We start from the raw sequence: 10,947 nt of genomic DNA on the forward strand, positions 1-10,947 counted from the left end.
CTCTGACCCTCTGATAATCTTCATGGCCCTCCTCTGAGCTTGGTTCTTAAGGTCTGTGTCCTTCATATTTTGGGGGCCCTGGAGCTGAACACAGTACCCCAGGTGGGATCTCATGAGCAGAGTGGAGGGGAAGAATCTTGTCCCTTGACCTGCTGGCCACGCTTCTTTTGATGCAGCCCAGGGTGCAATCAGCTTTCTGATCTGCAAGCACAAATTATCCATTCATATTCAGTTTTTCATCCACCAGTACCCCCAGCTGTTCTCTGCAGAGCTGCTCTCTATAACATAAAATTGTCTTAGACAACAAGTCTAGCCAACACAAAGAATGGTTTCATTAAGGTATCTTTTAGGAGATGGCATTTTCAAAATGTATTTGATATTTGCCTTGCAATTTCAATTAGAAGTTTGATCAAACTTATGCACTCTGTATTTTGATCAAACTTATGCACTCAGTGATTATGCACTCTGTATAATACTGAAACCAGAACCTCCACTGACAACATTTAAAAAACTTAAAACCATTACAAAAAATGAAATATAACAACTGGTTTGGTGAAGTCATTCTTCAAATTTATGCTAAAAATTTTTATCTAAACATCTCAGAATACATACAAATAATCTTTAAAAGAATTGCAAAAATCCTTTCATTGCTACTTTCTGGAATTACCCATATAAATAAATTGTTGTATTATTTTCCTTAATTCAAGTTCCATTCATTATCCAAGCTAAATTTCACTTGCTCTCTTCTTACTCTATCCTAGCTGTTCTAGTTATCACTTTTTTTTTTGGGAAAATTGTTTCACATTTGCCTACAAAATAACTCCCTTAAAATTAAATGGCAACAGACAACAGTAATTGATAGAAAATACAGGTTCACTGTGTATCCTTCTCTTTATAACACCTACACGATGAAATTGTATAACAACTAAACCTTAAAATGATGCTTTTATAGCCTGGACTGAGTCTGCATCTGTAAAATCCAATTTTGCTGAAAAATACTGCTACACTATGTAGCACTGGCCTCATACTTTTCTGAGGTACATTTGATAAAGACCCTTAGCATTCCTTCTCAGTAGTATGCTACTTTCACTGATCAGAAACAGTAACATACTGAAAATTAAAGATTTATCTCAGCTGAAAAATAAATTCCATTTACATAAAAATAACATATAGCTACTCTAATAATAAAATTTATTTCATGGTCTATGCATAATTTTTTAGGTTCAGAATATATACCCTCAGACTTACAGTATTAGAAAGATTAGAAAGTATGACTTTATCATTTGGGGAGTGTGGGAGTCATAGGAAGAAGAATATAGTTAGGTGTTATTTCCCAGGTTAAGAATTGAAAATTGAAATTTTCTTGAGAATTTTAAAATACAGAATGTATTTTATAAGGCGATTTATTCTTTCTTTTTTTCCCCTAATCCTTTTTTTTTTATTCAATTTATTTTTCTTGGTTGAAAGAAGGAAAAGAAGTGGCTATGTGATGAGAGGTGATACAGGAAAATCAATTCTGTGGGACAGACATAAAAAAGCTTTCCATCTCATCAAATCCATGGGACAAAGAATAGGAAAAATATACCCTTTTAAAGACTTCAATATGTCAGATTTTCTATGTTGTTGATATTTCTGGCAAGTATCTTAAAGAAATCTATATGAGAAATATCTGTCCCTTTTTAAAGATCTTCTCTAACTCCTGTTAGACAGTTAATAGTTCACAGGAAACAACATTGAGTGACATTACTAATGTCTCTTCAGAAATAATTGAACATTTAACTCTGGAAAATATAATGGTCAGAGGTATATGCTTTCAATGGGAAAATGTTTGGATAAGGAATTCCAGGTTATATCCAGAAGGAACTCTGTTTCCAGGAATATGAACACTTATGTGGTGAATTGACCTGGACTATCTTTCAGGTGTTTACCCAGCTGCTCTATCACTCCCCCTCCTCATTAGAGGTACAAGATGGAGTGAAAAGCTCATAGGTTGAGACAAAGACTGGGAGATCACCTACTAATTACTTACCAATTACCATCAAGAGTAAAACAGACTCAGTTTGGGGAAATTGGAGCTTTTGCAAAATCATGAAATTACTAGATGATATAAATACAGAATCATTACTCACACAATGTTATTATATTGGAACTAGCTAAAGGAAGTACAAGATTGGCTTGAAACATTTTTAAAAGGTATGGATTTTAGGCAGCAAGTGGGGGAATGCTGGAATTTGTTGCCACAGGTAATTATAAAGACAATACCTACAGATGAAAAAATGCATTACACCAACTCAAGAATTATAAATATATAAAAGAGGTTTAGAAAACTATGTGCCTTCCAAGGCCCTTAATCTAATGGCCAGTGGTCCGAGGGTAGTGTCCACTTTGAGGGCCTCAGGAGATGGTTGGGTTTATGTAGATTTCATTAACAGCATCACCTATTCTCACTCCTCTGGTCAGAGCAGATCACCTATCTGATGCTGTTAGGGCATTTTTAATGCTTGTATGTCTGTCATTGAACATTCATACACTTCTTTTCCTAATTCAGAAAGAAAAACAAGCAAAATGTTATCATCTGTGTAAATTCCCTTTTCCTCAACCCAGCCACACATGTATCTATCTCCTTAGAAATATTTGAGAAGAAATTGGCTTGTAAATTTCAGGAATAGTTGAAACAGAGAACTAGCTACATCACAGGTTGTTTTGGTTTTCTGGGTTTTATTTTGGTGGTGTTTTGTTGATTTTTTGGTTTTATTTTTTGGTGGTGGTTGTGGTGTTCAGTAATTCAAGCCATTGCACATCTTTGGTTTAGTCTGCTCTATTGTTTTATTTCTGGTTCATCTTTTGCGACATAATTTCTGTTCCAACAATGGCTTAGAGACAAGGGGATACTCTGTAATAAACATCTGAACTGAACTGATATGTGACTGAAATTCCTGGGGTTTGTATGTGTCTATAACCATAGCTTCTAAACACAGGAAACTGTCTTTTCACAATGACAGTTAATGTTGATGAATGGTTAGAAAATGGCTTGGATGATGCATGTGATAATGTTACTTCATAGTAATTTGAAATAGCACAATAGTCCTATTAACAAGTGATTCACATGAGCTGGAGGCTTTTTGTTGTATTTACAACACAATAAACCCCTACTTTTCTTCAAATAATGATGTTCATTGCAAATCATTGTGCTAGTGTTTATATTTTAAGTTTCTCCTTTATTAATTGTCTCTTTCCATACTTGCCCTTTTATATCTTGTCTAACACATTGGAATTATTGTTGCTGACAGTGACTTAACCACAGCTGCAGTCAACCTGCTGGTGCGATGATTGTACTGCAAATGTGGACAAGGACTACAGTCAGTGATTTTTTTTTTTTGAGGAAGTCTTGGGTAATGGCATAATCACTGACCTTTTTCCTGTTCTGTAGTTGCAGTTAATGGTTGACTGCATCTGTATCTGAAACTCACTCTTCTGCAGAATAGAATAAAATATGTAAAGTTGATGAGAAAGAATGTTTGTAGCTTGTACACAACTTCAGTAACAAGTATCTTTTGTTTACTTTTTTTTTCCTCCAAGTGATTGCTGGGAGCTATAATATGTCCCAAAAACGAGAAGCCTGTAATTAGCTGATGTTCAGTTTGCAAGATGTTGATTCATTACAGAATAAGGATGTTTACTCCACCCTTAATTCCATTAAGAAATCAAAGGGATCTTGAAATATATATAATGGACAAAAAGACAAATTTTTTTAAAAAAATTTATTTCAGAGCTGTAATACTAGAAGGAAAATAAAAATTTTGATCCTTGAATAATATTTTGAACTGATGTGAATTTCTTGAAGGATGTGGCTCTTTGTCTGCAACAAGCAGTTTGTTTAACAATTGATGTGCAATTGTCAAAACAATGTCTCAGCCATACCCTCTCTGCGTTCAGTTTCTCATTGTGCTATTGGATTGTTCTTGACCTCAGATAACTCGTACTGAGTCATATGCTCACCTGACCATTGAATTACATGACCTCTGACCAATCAGTAAAAAATCAGTTACATCTTACAGTTGTTATTGCAGTGCTTTTTGTCTGTTAAACAGATTGAAAGTCCTATATTACTCCATAACTATTGTCTCAACTAGACAAAAACTAATGTTTTATTATTAGAAGCCTGGATCTTTTAATTCCTCAGGAGAAGTCTTATCTGAATATACAATATTAGGTCTCTTTAGCAGAAACATCTTTCCACATTTTCAAAGTTATTGAGTGAGCCTTTATCTGAGACACAGGATGTTGGAAAAAAAAAAAAAAGGAAAGATTGAAACTGTATGGTCACAAAGTTAAAATAAGAGTTTGATCCAGACATTTCAGTTTGATTTTCTTCCATTATGGAAAGCAGTGTATATGAGTGTGACTGTGTTTAGTACAATAAAGGAAAAAAAAGGAAAGTAGGAAAAGAAACATTTATCTTGAGGGCAGATGATTTAGCCAAAAAAACTACCACTCCTTCCCTCTGAGTATTAAGTGTTGCAAATATGTTCTCTTCACCCATAACTTAAGGTCATAACTTGAATTCATACTCCTTGAGACCCACAGAATGCAGAGCTTTGGGCTGAGTAGTGATTTGACCCATTACAGTCACTGCCATCGTGGTGGAGAGTGACAATGTTCAAGGATCAAGGAACACATTTTAATATTTGCTGTGATCCTCTGTGAAGTTGTACTGTGCTAGATTGTGGTCTATCACCAGGACCAGAACAATTATGAAAACTGCCATATTCGTGGCAACTGAAGCACAATAAGGCAGAGAATGTTGTGGCCCTACCTCCAGATCAGAATTTAGTCCATGGACTCTTGGCAATATTTTTTGTCATCCTCAAACCTCTGTCACATACTTTGGTGCCCCCTCCTTTTCAGCACCTCATTCTAGAACTGTCATCCTGTGGATTTCTCCTCTCCCATCTCCCTAAATACCAAATTTTTCTTATATACATATCTCTTTTATCTTCACATGATCCAACTCAGAGCTACAAGCATCATCTTGCAACTTGCTGTTGGTTTTACTGTTGCCCCACTTACCATCGCGTTCAGCTACACAAGCTCTTATTCTTGTAAAAAACATAGATACAGGCTGAAATCATTAAAAAAAATCCTTTACATGAAATTTTTAAAAAAGCAATGATGATGGAAAGCCAACACTAATAGTCAGAGTGTTTCTTAAAACAAATATTCATGGGCTTTACATTAGCATGTACAATTGTGGTATTAAAGTCTTGTTAACAAATAATTTGCATTAAAATCTTAAGCCTCCTCTGCCTAGATAAAAATACAGGTTGATTAACACAATGCTTCTGTTAGTCTTTCTTGCTCATTAACATCCATGTATTTTCCTTTTTTTCTTTTTCTTTTTCTGAAGAAACATAAAAGATTAGTATTTTATCAATGAGTGAAAGTAGGACTAATTCAGGGTTTTGGCCACTGCTATACCTGCATTCAATGAATCATGGTAATTCAGCAATAGCTACAATTCTTCCATGACAACTGCTCAAGTACAAACCTGTCATTAGGAAATCCGCATGCACATAGAGTAAATATACATAAGAATTTACTAAAGTGCTGTGGGTTTTCTTTAAAATAAGATGATAAAAAATACAAGATATGGAAGAATATTTCTTGTTGTTATTTCTTGTGCAAAATGAAAGGTTGAGAAAGCTGATGTGTTTCACCAAGAAAATATTAGAAATCATGCACCTCCCTTTCTCAGTAGTTTTAGGCAAGCATTATTTCATTTATTGCAAATAGAATCTCAAACCTTCCCATTTTTTTACACCAAACAAAGGAGAAAAACACCAGATCTGAATTTCTATTTATTTTTCCCATACCAAATACTTTGATGGGATTTCTTATGTTTAAGGGTCCACACCCTGGAGACTTGAAATATTTTAAAATATCTTTGAGGTCGTTAAGCAAATGACTACATATGACAAGTTTCTGTAGCATCTAACATCTGACTTTTAGAAACCTGAGAAACATATGCTGTTTCTAATTACAGAAACTTGTCTGTAACATTCACAGTAACCTTGTGAATCAGGACCATCCCCTCTTCAGGCATTAAAGTAAGAATTTGGGCTATGGGCTCTGGTCTTGCATCAGACTAGACAGTTATCTGTTTCTGGGTAGCTCTTCATCCCTTTTCCACCTGGGATTACTATTCCTGTAACTGTAAAAATGTGGAAGATCATGTGTTCAGGCTTTAGCTGGAGCAGTTCTGAGCTGGGGGTGTTATACTCAATTGTCATTACTTACAGTTTAATACACCTGACTGTGAAAGTGCAGCTCAGGACCCTCCTTACAACAAATACTGGTTTTAACTGCCACAGCTGAAGTAGCTGCCAGCTCCCACTGTGGCTGGAAGCATCGTTGTCTATGAGAACAGACTTGACAAGGCTGTCAAAACACCAAAGAGAACTATGAAACTGCAGGAATACAGCTGCTGGGATTTGGCAGCAGAGATAAAATTCTGGCTGGATAAGAAGATAAATGACACTCTTAAAAAATTTGGGAATTAATGAAATCTACTAGGGATATGATGTATTCACTTATCTTGTAAGGATTTTCATGCAAAGCTACCTAAAGATGTTTTATTTTTACATACATTTGAGAACTGTTGTAATATCTTTTCTTGAGATTCTGTAAATCTGAGTCAATCATTTGGATGCTGTAGCATGTCAGGTGCCAAACCATGGAAAACTACATATGAAACTATAAATCAGATCATCCAGCCAGGTGCACAGTGACACAAGATACCTTCATATGGGTATCTCACATGCCAGCTCAGTAGAAATGACAATAATTTTGTTTGTGTTAGATCTGGCCCTGGAAAGTACAAGGTAGAGAGAATTAGCATTGCTATTATTCTGGGAGTAAAGTTCATTTCAGGCACAGTTTTAGCAATTTGTCTTGTGTCATCTGTGTTTGAAGTGTCAGTGTAGAAATTCTCTCAGAGATTTTAAATGCAAAGGCGTAATATTCCTATGTTTCCATGATAGAGAAAAGGGCCCAATCAAACCTTCAGTTGGCCTTAGATCTAGGCACTGTAAAAGTGACAGCAATTTAGGGCTCAACAGCAAAAGAGGCAGATGGATGAGAGACACAAGACTGAATTTACTTTTACTAACAAATAGGAGAAACAGTTCCATCTCTAAAAATGAACCCAATTCAATCAGAGAAGGTAGATACCTTAGTGTCTCTACAGTGCCTTTTGGAATCTCTGTTGTGGTGCTCATGAAACTGATATGCCACAATCATTTGTTGATGTAGCTTAAAAATCAGTCAGAGATAAAAGAGTTCCATGTGTTTTCTTGGTTTTCGTGTAAGACAGCTGTGAGAGGTGTTAGTAAACACTGCAGACAGTCCTCTACTGCTCCCTGGAAAGTGAGGCAGTGCCAGCAATTGCAGTAACCTCTGTGGAGAGTACATTTTCTAGAAGATTATTGTACCAGAGCTGGAGAATTATGTGGTGGTACAGGGCATTTGCAGCACTTGACTCCAAACTTTGCTTGGGATCAGCTCTTATATCAAAACTTAAACCCATTCCAGTTCTCTAGAAAGTACAAAATGCACAGTGCTCTTACTTCCCTTAAGGAACTTATTTAAATTTTGACTTGAGAGGGTTTTTTAAACTTCATAACATTCTTGAGATCTTTCTTCTAGCACAAGCATGTAACTTAAACTTTTGTTGAACTTCAATAAGGGTCTTTGAGGGGTGCTTCAAGTTTGTTGTTAGGGGATGCTTGGTCGCATCTTTGTAGCTTGCTAAATTTCTTTCTTTTAGTTTTTTTCCTTGTGTTTTTGTAGAAAAAAAAAGGGGTTTATTTCTACAGAATAGACTTATTTTCTGGCTAGCAGAGTGGGAGAATGTGGGATTGGGTGCTTAGCTGATGTAAACTACTGGGTTGTGTGTTCTTTGTTGCCATAAGTAAAAATGTGTAACAGATTACTTTATTCACAGTTTTAAGAAAGTGAGATTTTGAACAATGGAATTTAAGGAAATCTGACTCAGAAAAATGAGCTCATTTTGTCCGTTTATTCAAGAGAGAAAACAAAATCTCTCAAAACCTCTTTTCATCACTTTGCTTTCTTTAAAATGTCCAGTTTTTCAGCCTCCAAAAACTCAAATATATTTTAGACAATTGTGTCTTGGTTCTAAAGTTTTTGAGATCTATTTTGAAATGAAAGTTGACCTATATTTAAAGGTAAGAAGTGTATATTATACTATGTTTCGAGAGGGGTTTGCTACAGCAAAAGCAGCTGCTCTTCAATTCTCTTTGTGCCTCTTTATATTTACCAGCTCTTCTTGTAGCCACATCATCCTATAACTCAGTGATGGGTGTTTCAGAGTAGAGAGTCAGTAGCATTAAACAAAAGGTAATTGGGGAGAAGAGTGGTGAAGATGGAGGGGTTTAGTGAAAAAGAAAGGCATGAGGAATAGGGCAGAAGGAGAGCTTGCCTCGTAACATCTATTCTTACAACAATTCAAACATGACTGAGAATTTTTTTGTGAGATTCATGCCTTGTTCCTTCCTACAAAACCATCACCATGCAAGGCTTTCTGGGTTCTCCATTTCTCCTAATCACTTTCGTTTTGTTATCATATGTAGGTTGAGCAGCAGATACATGTGGTGTCTTCAAGTTAGGGCTTTTCGGGTGGCTAGATCAACAAATTCCCAGAGGATAATTTTAAAGGAAGTTAATTCAGTTACTAGCAGCATTTTCTTGCCTCCTTCAGACAAATCAATGTAGTTCTATGGTGGTTGTTCTTGACAGTGTCAAGGGACTCTCTTTTCCAATACCATAAATTAATGTGAATTTTTGTAGTCATTGACACTTGAAAAAGGTTAACATATTTTGGTGCATTTTAGATTATACTAGCTTGTTTTAAGTTAGTATTTTTCAGGAACTGCTGTCACAAAAAAGAGATTTGCTATTTGTGCAATATCTTAGTGAATGAAAAATCATTTTTAGAATTATTTATGAGAACATGTTTTTTCAAAGTGATTACTTGAGCAGTAGATCTATGTTTTCACTTAAGTTTGCACTAGAAATGTAAAGGAGAACATGGATGGACAGGAATTTTTTATCTTATTTCCTTTATAACAAGAAAATACTTAGTATTTTAAAAATGTAGGTAGTTTTGGAAAAGTCAGTTTAGAAATCTGATGGAAAAATTTATCATTAGTCATTAAGGAGAACTACTTCTGGTGGGAGAAATAGTTGGGGTTTTTTCCCTTCAAATCAGTCCAAGATTATGACATACCAATTTGATTACAGTCAGGTAGTGATGGGAAAATATACCACACATAGCTGATACATAAGCCAGAAGATGAATATTTACATTTTTTTTAAACCACTTTCTGTGATTTGGCATACTTAGGTTATACTTGTGAGAGTTTGATGTTTTAGTATAGTGGTGAAAATGTAGTGTATCTTCAGAGGATCAGTGGAGGTGCCCAAATTAGGTGCAAAATCACCCATAATGTTCGAGGTCATTGGGTCCTCTTATGGGTGAGTTTAGGTCCGCACATCAGTCTAATAACCATTTCTGGAGGTGTTGTAGGAGTATAATCTTCCTAAATGCTTTTTAACCTAAGCTGTTTGATTAAGTGTCCTAAAACTGGCCCATGGAATATCACCACGGCAGTGTACAGGCAAGGCAGGCAATCCAGGGTAAGCAAATACCCGTATACTGCTGGGGAGGGAGGGAAGCCCTATAACTCTAAATGACACTGGCCGACTCAGCTGCAAAAAGCTATATGTTATTTTTAGCTTTAGAGAGAGGTGCATATTTATTTGTTTTTGTTCCATCCCTCAACTAGCAATGAGGAATGCAGAACACTGCATGCAGCTTTTGCATAAGCTAATCAAGAAATCCATCCTTGAGTCTCTCATTTAAATTGCATGAAAACTGGAGAAAGCATTGGGGAAGAGGAGGCAGAAATGTTCTGCTGAAAATGAACCCAATTTATAAATGAGATAAATTGAATACTACAGTTGTATGCCCAAAAACAAAATAGTGAAATGGTTAGGGTATTTGTATAATCCTATTTTTTTTCACTACATGTATTCTGAGAGCTAAGTGGGAAAAAATGTTACTGTGATTGTGTGAATTGAAAAAGAGAAACTCTTCCTTCTCCTCATGATACAGAATTATGTGGAAAGTGGTTCTACTACCTTCTTTTTCACTATCTTCTGTTGTAACAGGTGTGAGGACTGGAGGGGGTGAGAACTGAGAAATTTTTCACTGAATCTGGATTTGTCCTGTCAAAGGTTGCTTTGTGTTTTATAACTTTACATTTAAAAAATTCCTAACCGTACCAAGTATGTTGGTACTAAATAAATCAAAAATAGGTCTAAACATATAGTCACAGACATCTGTTTCCTGTGGAGAATTCCTCCCCATTTGAGCTATATACAAATGCAGCTGTTGTACGTGCTGTCCATAGTACCAAAGGCCAGAAGGAAGAGCTGCAATAACTGGTGGCAATTTTGCACAGAAAATAGTGTCCAGCACTGAGGTGCGGGTTGTCAGGGTCCTAAGGGTATGCTAATTCTTGCTGTCCCTTCCAACCTTCTGTGGGTCCCATCTACCAGGCTCAGACCTGGGCCATCTTCCACCAGGGCCCCTTTAAGCCCCCAGGGCCATCAGTCCTTGCCCTGGTGATGCCACAGTAGGACCAGTCTCCATCTCCCAAAAGCCATGCCCATGTCCTCAGGGTTGAGCCTGATGTGCAGGGATGAGGCTACCAACACTGCCTCTTTAAAGCATAAGTTGTTGTTGGACTAGCTGTTATTGTGATAAACACTGGCAGTGTGCACAATCAGTTGAACATCATAACAATTTCTTTGATTATTTTAGTTATATTTATATCCTTGACAGCAGAATAGCTCAAAATATAG

The sequence above is a fragment of the Anomalospiza imberbis genome, chromosome 3 (assembly GCF_031753505.1).
Source record: "Anomalospiza imberbis isolate Cuckoo-Finch-1a 21T00152 chromosome 3, ASM3175350v1, whole genome shotgun sequence".
Taxonomy (NCBI): Eukaryota; Metazoa; Chordata; class Aves; order Passeriformes; family Viduidae; genus Anomalospiza; species Anomalospiza imberbis.